The sequence below is a fragment of the Pinus tabuliformis genome, chromosome 3_1, assembly GCF_031772625.1.
Source record: "Pinus tabuliformis cultivar Carrire ecotype Pingquan chromosome 3_1, CPIR1, whole genome shotgun sequence".
NCBI classification, from domain to species: Eukaryota; Viridiplantae; Streptophyta; class Pinopsida; order Pinales; family Pinaceae; genus Pinus; species Pinus tabuliformis.
In genome coordinates this window covers 199,984,011-199,999,628 of record NC_142301.1, presented here as the reverse complement: position 1 = coordinate 199,999,628, position 15,618 = coordinate 199,984,011, and positions in this window count along the sequence as shown.

Here is a 15,618-nt window from a genome sequence, read left to right as displayed (position 1 = left end):
AAGGACCTCTATGCCCCTAATTTCACATAGATGAAGCAGTCTTGGGAGATTGAGGTTTTGGAGGGGCAAGTGAGCACCAAATTCAGAATTTCTACTTGGGTTGGAAGGTAGACAGGAAGGGATTTCCAACAAGCACACTTGGGCTCAATTTGGACTTCAGAAAGTGCCTCAAAATCAGCATCAAAGTGGCGAGATGCATAGATAAATTGGTGCGGCACACAGAGGTTTTTTGACCAATTTTTCACCTTCCAACTCAGAAATTCGGCCATTTTGACTAGTTTTGATTTTTGATGTTATTTTTGACCTATCTTGATGTAATTTAATGAAAATTATGTAATTTTGACACTTAGTTACTTGTTCTAGAGGATTCATTCACCAAAAAGTGAAAATTTAATGAATGAATCAGTTTCCTACCTTATAGAGGCAAGTTGTTTTGGTTGCCTAGATTATAGTGCTTTGTTTAGAATTGGTTGAAACAGCTCCTAGAATAATGAGATCGACCCCTAGAGGCAAGGGAATGAGTTGGGCTAGTCTATATCATGTATTTTCTAAGTCATTTTCAGGGTTGGACTCTTGGGAAAAGTTTGGCACTCTATTGTACATTCATCTCTGCATTTTTGGCTAAGGAAAGACGAGGGTTTTGCCGCACTGTTTGAGATCCATGTGGCTTTATGTTTTGATGGTGTGCTTCTCTAAGTAATTGTAAGTTTAAATAGTGTTATGTGTATCATTTTATTACTTCTTCTTCTAAATTTGAAACAAATGAGTGATTAAGGTGGAATCCATCACTGTTATGCTCTGGCTTTGAATTTGTTTAAATTTCCATGTTTTCATATGTTCAAGGAGAATTCTTGAGACTCTCTTGCTCTCCTTAGCTCCTCACCAGTCTAATCTATCCATCTCACTTGCATTAAAGCATCAAAACGATTGCCTTCCTTGCCCCAATCGGAACTCTGCCTCATCCCTGAGCCCAAATTTTCCTTTCCCATCTTTCAACAAAACCCTTAAAAAACCAAATCAAATCCATGCACTTAATACCTAGCCTAAGATTGACCTGGAGAGAGCCCTCTCTTGTCCTCGTAGGGCTAGCTACGAGGGTGAGCGTGGTTTGATATGGACCTAGAATCTTGTCTTTTCATCCTGAGACAAATCTAGGCTCTAACATAGTGGCGACCATACTGGGGAAGAAAATGGTTTTCTTGTTGATGTCATTTGTTTTATAAGGTACAGACAGAGCCTAAAGTTATGCCAGGAAGCCTTCGAAACGCTTTTGCTTTGCATTACCGGAAGTTGATAAACGCTGCTTCAGTCAACCTCCGATCTAGCTTGTAAACATGACATCTAACTTGTTAATTGCCCCAGTACATGTATCAAGTTCAGATCTAATTTTTGATGGTGGACAACGAACAGGCATAAGAAGGCTGAAATCATTCACCTGGTGACTTCATTCATTGAAAAATCCAGAGATCAATGCTTCATGGTGACTCCACTACAGGAATATTAGTAGCTTTGAGCTTTTCAAGATGGATCAGGTTGCAAGAAGATAGGCTCCCATGAGCCGAGATCACATTCCAGGCTTTCCAAATAAGATGCCGAAGGTAGATTGGTCAAGAAATTTGCCTACATTTAAAGATGATGGTAGGAAGGATGCTGCTTTACATCTGGTTAGATTTCACCTGCATATTAGCAAATTGAAAGTTGATTTTCCTGAAGATTGCTTGATGAAAATATTCCTGGCCACTCTGGAAGGTGAATCCCAATCTTGGTATGAAAGTTTGTTGCCTGCTTGTATTTACTGTTTGAAATATTTTCATACCATGTTCTTTGAAAGGTATAAAGAATCTTATCCATCATTAAATTTAATTCAAGATTGTTGCAAGCATGCTTATGGTTTTATTGAAATCCTTGAGAAATATTATGAAGATGATAATTTCATGGATGATGAGATCATGGAAGCGTTGTTTTTTCAGATGTGATTGAAATAAAAGAGGATACGCAGGAAAATGATGTTCCAATCTCAGAAAATGATGATGATAAATTAGATCAAGAGACAGATTGCGATGAGGAAAAACATGTTGTTCCGGATCTCATAGAAGAGAATTGCATTGTTGGAGCCGCCTAAAATGAAGAAGATAGAGTTATGGACCTAACTGCCCTCATCTCATCAGAACACAGACTTCATAACGAGGTAATCTAGTCAGTTCATGAAAAACAAGATGAAATCTTTGTTCAAGTCAGTGAAAAAGTTTCTCTTGATGCATCGTTGGTAGATGATATAAATGATAGTGTTGGATTTCATGAAACATCTCAAGTTTCTTTTCTTATGATTGATGAATGTAATGAGAATCCAGTTGTCATATCATATGAAGATGATCTACAATATATTCAGACTGTCGAAGATCAAACCATTCAGGGTTCCCTTTCAACTTTTTCTTCATATGTCTCATGTTTTGAAATGTTCTTTCAAGAGGAGATCTGCTCATCTACTTTTTCATAATTTTTTGAGGACCAAGACCATACCTTTTCTGAAGTACATTATGAAGGAAGATCATAATCAAAAGAAAAAGACATCTTGTTTTCTCAGCAGGAGGTGGCAATGGTACATCTTCATGTTTTTCAGGATCCAATGGCAAATTTGCTGCAGTCAGCAGTGAAGGTGATTATTATAGTATTTAGTGATGAAGGATGTCATGGTTAATTATGTTTTTGGATGCCCAATTACCAGTGTCTGTTGTTGACCAGAAGATCTGATCAGGAGAATCAATCAAGAAGGCATTTGCTTGATTGGTTGCATTGGAATTTTGATATAGTTTGATGGTATATTGTCTTGTAAGAAACAGGGGTGGTCATGTACTGCCCTCAAGCTTTAAGTATTAAGTTCAAGTTTTGGTATTTTGAGTTATTTTGTTAGAGTCAAGTTTTTTCAGTCATTTTAGTGTTATTATTAAGTCATTTTGAGTCAAGTTTTAGTCAAATAAATTGAGTCAGAATCTTGTATTGTTTGTCGAAATAATGACTCCATAGCCCAATGGATGAAGGCACTGTCTAGCTCTTCTAGAGATCTGTCATTCTTGGTACCTCCAAGGAGCTACCATCCCTATTAGAGCCAATGTTAGAGTTGGTCTGGTCATCCCTCCATCGGAGATCAAAACTCATTCTGCATTTCATGTTTAGGTGTCCCATCACTCTCGATCAGTTGCATTTCATTAGGAGCATGCCATAAATCTGACGGAAGGGCTTTTGTCATTCATCCCCCTCATGCTTTGCACTTCTAGCTCAAGTTTGCCTGTCAAAATCAAGTCTTAAAAGTCATTTGCAGTCTTGTTTCAATTTCTAGGTCATTACAGTCATTTTAGTCATTAGGTCTAGGGTTAGTCAAGCTATGTCTTCACAAGGTCTAATAAAGCCAGCAGGCCAGAGGGAGGTTCTTGATAAGTTGTTATTTCAAATATTTTTATCGTCATATCGATGGATTATGACTTTTCTTCAAAACTCTATTTTGAAGACAAGTCGACATTTCGTTTTTTGTAATAATTTTCCAAACTTATTAGTTCTTGAATTCTTCAGGCGCAGCCCTGGTCTCCTTTGCCAAATCCCATGTCAGCTATCCCTGCAAAAAATTGCCAAGAAATTCATCATTTCAACCAAAAAATCAAGGAGGAAACAAAAAGTCAGAGTTTTATTAATTGTGAAAAAGTGTCAATTGCAAAACATTACAAAAATGGGTTTTGGAGAACCAAAAATCAAATTGATGTCTTTATAAAGGTTTTACCATGAAGATGAATGTCATTCTACATGCCAAGGTTGAGGAAAAACATTTCAAAGCGAATTGAGTGAGCAAGTGTGTGTTTTGGGGTGAAAGAACTTGCAGCTAACTGGCGCGGTGCACATAACATGTGGCGCAGTGCACTCGAAGCACGCGACACACTGGGATTTTTCACCTAGTGTTATTTTGAATGGCGCACAAAGAGCGTACAATGAATTGGGCTCTTGGTGCGGCGCATATAGTCCAAATCCCGATATTGCATGAAACTTCACCAAATTTCTCATTCCTTGCATGAATTTGTCACGTAGGGTTGCTATTTTGACATTGCTTCAAATTTTCTAATAAGTGTTGGTGGTTTATGGGTGGTAGCAGTCGAAACAAAAATCCAAACCCTCCCTCTAAAGTGCCTTCAAAGGAAGTTTGTTGTAGGTTCTTTAATCTTTCATTTGTCACCAAGGATTCTCCTTTTTCCCATTTCTCCCTTGTTTCCTCATTTCCTACCCCCCCCCCACTAAACTGATCAATCCTACATTACATTCTAATCTCAAAACCCTAGCCCTTATAAAAATCTCCTCAATCCTACACAACTAATCCCAAACCCTAAACCTTATTCCCATACATAAAATCCCCCTCCTCTCCCTAATTAAATTTATTTCAATATTCCCTAATCCCCTATTGTTTTCCCCTTACTAACATTCCATGGTTGCATTTGTTTTTTCCCCTTGGTGGCAGAATCACAACAAGAAGTGTTTTACATCATTAAAGGCTAGTTCAAGCACTGTTCATATACAACAGTATCTTGTCTTCAAGGTATTTTGTACAACAGTCATGGCATCTGAGCATTCATTAGACTATGAGGTAGAAACCCAAAGTGATTCTCCCTTGGAAGAACAGGCACCCCGGAGGCCTCATAAAAGTGTCAGACATGTTAGGGAAGAACCTACCACCCTTACAGAATTGCAGGCCTGCCCTCTTGCTATGCAGTGTTTTCAGCATGAGTCATGCTATGAGTTTTGTCAAAAGGTGGCTAGTGTCCAATTTCATCATGAGTTGGCTCATCTTTTTGTGCTGCACTTGCACGAAGATCAAGCTATCTTGGCTGGTGTCACCTTCACACTTACACCAAAATTTGTCACATTAGCAACCGATATACCTAACATTGGTGGACCATGGCACAAGAAACAAAACATTGACCGACAGCATTATGAGCCATACATCAAAGCCAGTTTCTTGAGGCAGCTCAAGAGAGTGTTCCCGTTCCGGTATCTAAAAGATGAATATGCTCCACTAATGAGATTGATCATGAAATATTTCAGCTATGAGGGACATTTTTCTCGTCTTTATGCTTATCACATCAGGTTTCTCATGCATTTCACCAGGGTACGGATGATGAACATTCCGTATTTCATTTGCGGAACATAGAGAGGATGACCACCTTTATACAGCATAAAACCCCTCATCAGCAACTTAACAGTGTATATCATTTTGCTCTTATTAAGATTTTGGTGGTTCATCAGCTTGGATTGCAGGGCATCACTTGGAATGATTTCATCTCTCGTGACTTCTTCAGAGCTTCACGTGGAGTATCACAGGTTAAGCATGAAGGTGAACCTTCTCAACAGTATGAGCGCCATGAGACCGCTAGTGTGCTGGTTTTCATCACATATTAGAGAGGCACCAGACATTTGTTCGCAGCGGTTAAGCGAGTGTTATCTCCACCCAGGGTGGAAGGGGCCTCGCTTCCTCCATCAGCATCACAAGTACAGGACAAAGGTAAGAGACCAATGTAGGATGAGGGGCCTTTAGGTGAGCCATCAGGTGAATGAGAGACCGACTTCATTCTCCTTCATGATGATGATACAAATACAGGTCCACAAAGTGCCAAACTTAGAGAGATCATCTAGGAGCAACAAAGGGAGATCGAAGCCTTATCCATTGACTTAGAGAGGGCTAAGTGGACCATGAAATACTTGGAGTAGAGGAATAAATAGCTTGAGGATCAGCAAGTGATCATGGAGCTACAAAACATTCTTGAGCATCGCCAAGCTGCACAAAGGAGAAGAGTTGAGCTCACGTCACTAGAGCAAGAGATTAGTGATGATCGGGAGGCCAATCTCGAGAGAGTTAACATGCACCCAGAGAGGCTATTGGACAAGGCCGACAAAGCACATGTACTACTGAGACACATGGCTTTTGATCCGGATTTAAATAGGAACGCAATAAAATACAGAGATAACCATAAAGACAGATATGCAGCGGAAATAATACCTCAATTCATTACTGTAAAATACTGAAATATGCTTACAAACAGAAATGGAAATAAACCAGCTAGGGCGATGGTAGCTTATCTCTGAGAAGAGATGTGGTGGCTAAATGCCTCTGAACCGTCTTACAATGAGGCTCGAAGGCCTATTTATTGTTGAGAAACAATGGAAAACCCTTCACATTCCAAAACCTAACCCTAGAAGATGAAACGCCAAATTGTGGGCCCCATTTTTGGGTAAGTTGGTACATCAACTTCCCAGGGTCGCGAATCGGTCATACTATCTCGTTTGACGTGCATGATAGCACGTTGGAAAGATATCTCCGAGGACTATGACGGAAAAGACGATTTTTATCAAAAAAATCGTTGGCGGTGGATTTCCCAAAAAACGTCGTTTAGGGCCTCAAAATGGCTCCGGAAGTTTAGGACCCGAAAAAACTGCTAAAAATAGTAAACTGTGCTATAATTAAGGAAACTGAAAAAAAAACTGTAAGAAGCATTAGAGGGGATCCAAGTGGAATTAGCGGGTGGCCACCAATATCCACCTGGATCATTCCTCCCCCCTTAGGAAGCAATGGTCCCCATTGCGTTGAGTTCCTCCATGAGATGAGGGAACTTCTGCTGCACTTGGTCCTTGGTGAGCCACTTGCCCTGGTGAAGGAGTTGTCCTGCTTTGACAACTCGATACAGTTGGATATTCTGCTGGCGAGTGTGCTTGATCTGTGTGTCCATGATCCGATCAGTTGCAGCTTGTTCCATGCAAGCTGGATTTAACTCTGTGGGTGTGAGTTGTTCTGCAATGTCGGACGTGTCTAGTAATGGTGGAAAGTATGGCCGAAGGCGGTCGACATTGAACACCAGGTGCAGGCCAAGGAATGGGGGAATGCTGAGCTCAAATGCGTTCTCTCCCACAGCCTTGGTAATGGTGTAAGGGCCATATCGGAGTGGTCTGAGTTTCCGATAGGCTCCGGTAAGGCGTTCCTTTTGCAAATGCAACCAGACTTTGTCGCTCACTCGAAACTTGTGTAGCACCCGATGTTGATCATGTCGCTGCTTGTACTTGGCATTTGATTTCTCCAGAATGTCATGGACCTGCTGGCGAATATGTTGTATGTGCTCAATGAAGCTGTTTGCCTTATCTGTTTCAGACTGGACATGAGCAGAATCTGCGTGAGTAGCTGCAAATGGCATGGCCACATCGATGGGACATAGTGGCTGGAATCCCAATCGCACCTGAAAAGGGCTGTGGCCAGTCGAGCTGTGGAGAGCCCGGTTGTAGCTGTGCTGAACATAGGGGAGGCTCTCCTCCCATGTGCGTGGATGCTTTGAGTTGTACATGCGTAGAATGTGTACGATCATCCTGTTGACGACCTCAGTTTGGCCATCAGTTTGAGGATGGAAGGCTGTGGACTTAGTGAGTTTGTTGTCCAGCATCGACCAGAGGCTAGACCAAAATGTACTGAGGAACCGGCTGTCCCGATCCGAAATGATAGACTGTGGGATCCCAAAGTGTACCCATACTCGTTCAAAGAAGAGTTTAGCAGTGGCTTCTGCTGTGATATTCTTCTTGCAGGCCGCCATAATGGCCATCTTCGAGAACCTGTCGACGACCACAAAAACACAGTCATTTCCATGCCTAGTGGAAGGGAGGCCTGACATGTAATCCATGGAGATGGATTCCCAAGGTCGACTAGGGGTAGGCAGCAGGGTATAGAGGCCTTGCTTCTTGATTTTCGGTTTGGCAATGGCGCAAGCAGTGCATGATCTGATGTACTTCCCGACATCCTGTCGAAGATTCGGCCAATAGAAATATTTCTGCAGTACAGCCACCGTTTTTTCAACCCCAAAATGCCCAACGACCCGACTGTAGTGTGCTTCCCAGATCATCTTGGCACGCTCGCTTGAAGGAACACAAAGGTGACCCAGGTGGCATAACAGGTCGTCCTAGAGGTGAAAATCTTGAACATGTTGACCCTCCAAGCGTGTCTGGTATGTGTGGCCGAATTCCGGGTCGCTTTTGTAGAGCAGTGGCCAATCAAAAGTCTCGTGCCCACAAGAGTTGAGCACGGTGGTTAATGCCATGATCGGTGGTCGACTGAGGCAATCTGCGACATTATTGGTGCTTCCCTTCTTATACTTGATATTCAAATGGAACTGTTGCAGGTATGTGGACCACTTCTGATGGCGATCATTCTGCAATTTCCCTTGGGTCTGTATGAACTGCAGGGGTCGGTGGTCTGTGTGGATGACCGTTTCCTTCCCCAAAATGTAATGCTTCCATTGTCGACAGGCTTGCACAATGGAATACATCTCTTTGTCATAAGTGGGATACTTCGAACTGTGTCTGAAAGTGTCTCACTGTGATATGCCACTGGATGCCCATGTTGAGTAAGGACTGCCCCAATAGCATAGTCAGAGGCATCTGTCTCGACCTCAAATGGTTGTTGCAAGTCTGGTAATGCAAGAACTGGTGTTGTGCAGAGTCGATCTTTCAACTCTGTGAATGCCTTCTGTTGAGATTCAGACCAAAAAAATTTGGCTTTCGCTCCTCCCTTGGTGACCTGACTCAAGGGCCAAGTGATATGAGAAAATCCCAACACGAACCTGCGGTAGAAGTTGGCAAGGCCTAGAAATCTGCGAAGCTCTGTTAGAGTTGTTGGAGATGGCCAATCCCGAATGACTTGGATCTTGGCTGGATCCACATGCACCCCTCGTTCATCAATAATGTATCCCAGATACTAAACCTGGGTCATGCCAAAAGTGCATTTCTCCAAATTGGCACATAACTTGTGTTGTCGCAGTGTTTGGAGAACCTGTCGGATGTGGTGGAGGTGCTCTTCCCAAGTGTTGCTAAAGATCAAGATGTCATCCAAGTATACCACTACAAATGAGTTGGTGAATGGCCGCAATATGTCGTCCATTAGCCTCATGAAGGTTGCAGGAGCATTCGTCAATCCGAAAGGCATAACCAACCATTCGAAAAGGCCCTCCTTGGCTTTGAAGGCAGTCTTCCACACATCGGAGGGTTCGATTGGTACCTGGTGATATCCTGACTTCAAATCGATCTTGCTGAAATATTTTGCCCCCTTTAGTTGGTCCAGGAGGTCATCAATCCGTGGGATTGGGTACCTATTACGGACAGTGATCTTGTTCAATGCCCGATAGTCAATACAGAGTCTCCAAGTCCCATCCTTCTTTTGTACCAACACGATCGGGCTCCCACAGGGCGATGAACTCGGATGGATGTGACCTTTTTGCAGCAGATCCTGAATCTGCCTCTTGATTTCATCGTTCTCCAGAACAGAGCGCCGATAGATTGGTCCATTGGGCAGCGGCGAACCTGGGGTTAGATCAATGGAGTGCTTGACCTGACAGTGCAGAGGAACCCCTGCGGGGGAGGTGAAGATGTCCTCATACTCCTCCATGACCTTGTCCATCTGTAGTTGTCGTGCGGAGAGGCCCTGTCTAGAGGTCATCGCCACCGTCTTCTTCTTTTCTTGAGGGCGTATCATCAGGAAAACAAACTTCCTAGTTTTGGAAATGAGCTTACTGCATTGTTTTGCAGTAACCAAAGAGATGGCGGTAGGCGGTGCTACCTCTGGTATCTTATACAACTTATTTCTCAAAGTAACAATAACAGCACGGGGCCTTGACTCATACAGAGCATGTCGCTTCCACAAGTATGGTTGTCCTAATAACACATCACAAACTTCAAGGGGTGCAATGTCACACAATACCTCATCCGTGAAGGGCTTGATGTTGTATGGAAGGCGACACGTTGGCTCACGCGAAGATCCCGTCCTTGGTGCAGCCACCCAATGGTGTATGGTTGTGGATGCGCTGTGGTCGGTAAGCCCAGCCGTTTCACGACCTCTACCGAAATGAGGTTCTTTTGGCTCCCGCTGTCGACAATGAACTATAGCGGGGAGCCCTTTACCCACATCTGGGAGTGGAAGAGACGCTCCTCCTCCTCTGGATCTTCAGGTTCCTCCTTCTGGATCTTCGTGGTGGCAACAGTGGCGTTGGGCTCCGCATCGATAATCTGCTTCCCTTTGTCATTCCCCTTATCGAGTTCTGACTCAGAGTCAGAACATGCATCTGATTCTGAAACCTTTAGCTCAGCCACCAGTGACTGCTTGGCCCGACACTCACTTGTGTTGTGAGTGGAGCTCTTATGGAACTCACACCACTTTCAGGTATCCCTTTTCGGCTTCGCGGTGCTGTTCTTTGCTTGCAGCTTTGGTGGGTTGTCTTGGGCTGCCCCGCCTTGGCTTTGTCCTTTGTTCTGCGGTTTGGGGGCACCTTTCCCTTGTTTCAGATTCGCAGACCCAAAGTCTCGCTTCTTCTGTTTAAACTTTTGCTCGACCTTGACGGCATATCGGTATGCCATGCCGAGCGAGGAGATGTTCAGAAATTCTATTTCTTCTTGGATGTACTTGTGCAGGCAGCCACGGTATTTTAGTACCAAATGCTGCTCTGTATCCTTGATACCCAACTTTGTGCGAAGGGTATGGAAAATATTGGTAAACTCTGGTACGTCTTGGTCCCTTCCCTGCCGTAGCGTGGTCCACTTTATGTATTGATCCTCATAGCTTCCGACAGGGTAGTACTGCTCCTTGATGGCATCTCGGAATGAATCCCATGTCGGTGCGACTGAAAACAGTGAGCTTGTACTTTCATCTTTCTGTTCGCAGTAGGTTTCCCACCAATCCTTGACGTGGGGGGCTGCTTTGAGAAGAGCGAAAATAATCTTTTCTCCACTGGAAAAATCATGAACAGAAAAATAACCCTCTAGCACACTTAACCATTTATCGACGACATTTGCGTCTATCTGACCCTCGAATATGGGGATTTCAAAATTAACTTGTACCTTAAATGGTGTGGCGTTTCCAGAGTTGCTGTTGGAAGCCGATGCGTCGCCCGTGGGTAGCCACTGAAGGATTTGGGCAAAGTTGTCCATCATCGCATTCCTTTGTCGCTCGAGGGCTTCTTCAAGCAAGATTTTGATAGGATCTCCTGCCCCCTTGTCTTTCTTTTCATCTGCCATGGGAGGCCGTCGGGATTTGCGAGGCCAGTCTTGCAAAGGTTCGACCAGTTCAAGCCCTAACTCCTTATATCCCGACCTCGTTGGGGACATGCAAAGAAAAACAGAGAAGAAAAGCAGACCGCTCTGATACCACTGATCCGGATTTAAACAGGAACGCAATAAAATACAGAGATAACCATAAAGACAGATATGCAGCGGAAATAATACCTCAATTCATTACTGTAAAATACTGAAATATGCTTACAAACAGAAATGGAAATAAACCAGCTAGGGCGATGGTAGCTTATCTCTGAGAAGAGATGTGGTGGCTACATGCCTCTGAACCGTCTTACAATGAGGCTCGAAGGCCTATTTATTGTTGAGAAACAATGGAAAACCCTTCACATTCCAAAACCTAACCCTAGAAGATGAAACGCCAAATTGTGGGCCCCGTTTTTGGGTAAGTTGGTACATCAACTTCCCGGGGTCGCGAATTGGTCATACTATCTCCGTTTGACGTGCATGATAGCCTGTTGGAAAGATCTCTTCGAGGACTACGACGGAAAAGACGATTTTTATCAAAAAATCGCTCGCAGTGGATTTCCCAAAAAAACGTCGTTTAGGGCCTGAAAACGGCTCCGGAAGTTTAGGACCCGAAAAACTGCTAAAAATAGTAAACTGTGCTATAATTAAGGAAACTGAAAAAAAAAATTGTAAGAAGCATTAGAGGGGATCCAAGTGGAATTAGCGGGTGGCCACCAATATCCACCTGGATCAGCTTTCCATTACATGGCACGAAACAAGGTGTGCAAGGCCCGAATCAGGAATTTGAAGGCGAAATTGAGGAAGGCCATAAGGAAGCAAAAGAGGCAAAGGGAGCTCGATCCTCTTCAGATATTGGCCGAAGCCTCTTTAGCCTAGCATAACACTTGATAAGGAAGCTCCAGCCCAAATTTCAAGAAATTTGGGGCATTTTTGGTATTTTTGGAAATTTTTGTACAAAAAACAGGCTTTTCTCCCTATGCATCGCGCCACGTGGCGCGCGCTTACGATAGGAGGCTCCAAATGAAAAAACGTTTATAGTTTTGGATTTTTCATGAAAAATCATGACTGTTGGTGCATGGCCAAGAAGTTTGGGCAAGTTTTGAGTCCTCAGGAGGTCAAAAACACCCTAAAAATGACCTCTCTGCCCCTAATTTCACACACAGAAAGCAGTCTTTGGAGATTGAGGTTTTGGAGGGGCAAATGGGCATCAAATTCATAATTTCCACTTGGGTTGGAAGTTAGACAGGCAGGGCTTTCCAACAAGAGCACTTGGGCTCAATTTGGACTTCAGAAAGTGCCTCAAAATCAGCCTCAACGTGGCGCGACGCATACAACAATTGGCGCGACACACAGAGGTTTTTTGACAAATTTTTCACCTTCCAGCTCAGAAATTCAGCTAGTTAGACTAGTTTTTCTTTGTGATGTCATTTTTGACCTATCTTGATGTAATTGAATGAACATGATGTAATTTTGACACTTAGTTACTTGTTCTAGAGGATTCTTTCACCAAAAAGTGAAAATTTAATGAATGAATCAGTTTCCTACCTTGTAGAGGCAAGTTGTTTTGGTTGCCTAGATTTTAGTGCTTTGTTTAGAATTGGTTGAAACAGCTCCTAGAATGATGAGCTCGACCCCTAGAGGCAAGGGAATGTGTTGGGCTAGTCTATATCATGTATTTTCTAAGTCACTTTTACGGTTGGTCTCTTGGGAAAAGTTTGGCACTCTATTGTACATTCATCTCTTCATTTTTGGCTAAGGAAAGACCATGGTTTTGCAGCACTGTTTGGGATCCATGTGGCTTTATGTTTTGATGGTGTGCTTCTCTGAGTAATTGTAAGTTTATCTAGTGTTATGTGTATCATTTTCTTGCTTCTTATTCTGAATTTGAAACAAATGAGTGATTAAGGTGGAATCCATAACTGTTATGCTCTCGCTTTGAATTTGTTTAAATTTCCATGTTTTCATCTATTTAAGGAGAATCCTTGAGACTCTCTTGCTCTACTTAGCTCCTCACCAGTCTGATCTATCCATATCACTTGCTTTAAAGAATCAAAATGATTGCCTTCCTTGCCCCAATCGAAACTCTACAGAAAGTGTGCCTCATCCCCGAGCCCAAATTTGCCTTTCCCATTTTTTCAACAAAACCCTTAAAAAACCAAATCAAATCCCTGCACTTAATACCTCGCATAAGATGAGTTGCAAATTTAGTCATCTCGAGCCTCATTAATTACCTTTTGCCGAGATTGACCCAGAAAGAGCCCTCTCCTATCCTCGTAGGGCTAGCTACGAGGTTGAGCGTGGTTTGATGTGGACCTAGAATCTTGTCTTTTTAGCCTGAGACAAATCTAGGCTCTAACATGTGGAAAATTTCTTGTAGTAGGGTTTTTGTCGGAACCTACCATGTGCTTATCTTTTATCTCAAAGACTGTATAAAGAGTTAAACATCATTTCTGTGAATTATCATAGTTACAAAGTTGATAAAGTTACTTTGCTTTCTAGGTTCAAAAAGACTATTTAATCCCTTTTTTGTAAACTAATGAGTATAGAACTCATCCAAAATATTTAGCTTCAAGGTATTATGAGCTCGAGGGTTTTCCCCTCTTCTGGGATCTTACCTCCATTTGGTTGTATATAAATAGGTTATCGCACCTAGCTACTGTGACATATTTGGGATAAGCTTTACTTATTGAGTTAAAATGTAACTGCACAATTTTCATTAACCATCTATGAAAGGGTTTACGACTTCAACATACTTGTTATGGAATATTCGTTAATGTCTTCAGTTTTTTGTTTGATTCATCTCTTTAAATTTTTTACGAAAATTTGTGTGCATGAGGAGTCACCTAGCTATTTATTTCATGATTTTTTTAAGTAGATTATCGTTCTCTTGTGTGCTTGAATAAGATATTTATTCACTCCACCTCACGGAAGGAATTCCTGTCTTACGGCGTAAAAATAAAATTTATTCTATAAAAAATAATAAGATTTCTTTTCCAGTTTATAAATGCTTGTTCTAGCTAGGTTAAGCACGATCAAAATTCTCATTTGTGGCTTCGTGATTTACTAGCCTTATAGCCTTACTTTATATTTACAATTGTTCCTGTGTCATGAATTGTTTTCTCTTCCTGCACTGAGTATGTGAATTATTCTATTATGGTAATAAAATATTTTTTCAATTTTAATTTATTCTATTACTATTTACAAGTAAACTTCCTATAATCCATATAATAATCCATATGGTAAGCAAGCACTTTTATATAATTCATCATCATCATCATTGCTTAAATCAAAGCTATATTTGAATTGAGGCTTCTGTGATCCATAATATTTGCAAGAAAAATTTCGGCGTAAATCACATGTAGACATACATTTGTTGACGCGTTTCGAACCATGAGCAGAGCGGCTAATTTTGACTTTAGAAGCCATGTCAAATTATTATTTATTAATTTAATATTATTATTATTTTTCTATCTAAATAAGTTAAATTAGAGGTTGGTTTTAAAAAGAATTTATTTATAAAAATTAATTTATATATATATATATATATAATAAAATTATAATATTAGGTTATTAAAAATTAGGATTAATAATTTCAATGATTGGTTTTAAAAAGAAAATTTATTTATTTATTCAAATTATTTAATAATCAATATTGGTATTTTATATATATATATATATATATATATATATATAAATTAAAATCATAATGTTAGGTTGACCAGTATTTTTATTCAATAATAATTTAATGGTTAGTTTATTTTTATGGAAATTAATTAAAATAAAAAAAAAAATTAAGGTTAAGGATGTAATTATTTATTTATTTAAATTATTTATTAACAATTATATATATATATATATATATATATATATATATATATATATATATATATATATATATATATATGTTATAAAATTAGGTTATTAAAGTAAAAGTTAGGATAATAAGTCAAATAATTTTAATGGTTAGATTAAAAAGACAAATTTAATAATTATTATTAAAATTATATATATATATATATATATATATATATATATATAGATATTAATTAATTTATTAATTAATTTTTATTTTATTTTTTTTTTTTTAATAATTTATTTATTAATAATCGAATATATATAATTAAAAATGTAATTAATTAAATAAATAAATAAATAATGTAAGGCTAGTTTGAAAAGGTAATTTATTTATTTAATAAAATTAAATATTGATAATTATATATACTATAATGTTATGATGTTTACTAAAAAATAAAAATAAATTAATTAATTAATTAATAGTAAAAAAAAAAGGGAAGAAAAATTGACTAAGAAGAGAGTGCCGAAATCTAGTATCTACTTATTTTCCAACCATCATCTCTATTGAGATTGCTTGGCCTCTTCTCAATCTCAATAGCTTCCCTCAATTTACGATGGTGGAACTGACCAACCTTGGCAACCACCTTGGCCTCCTCAATACACACCTCATGCTTGGTCTTTTCCTTTCCACATGCTCAGCTAATGCTCAAGACTTGGATCTCC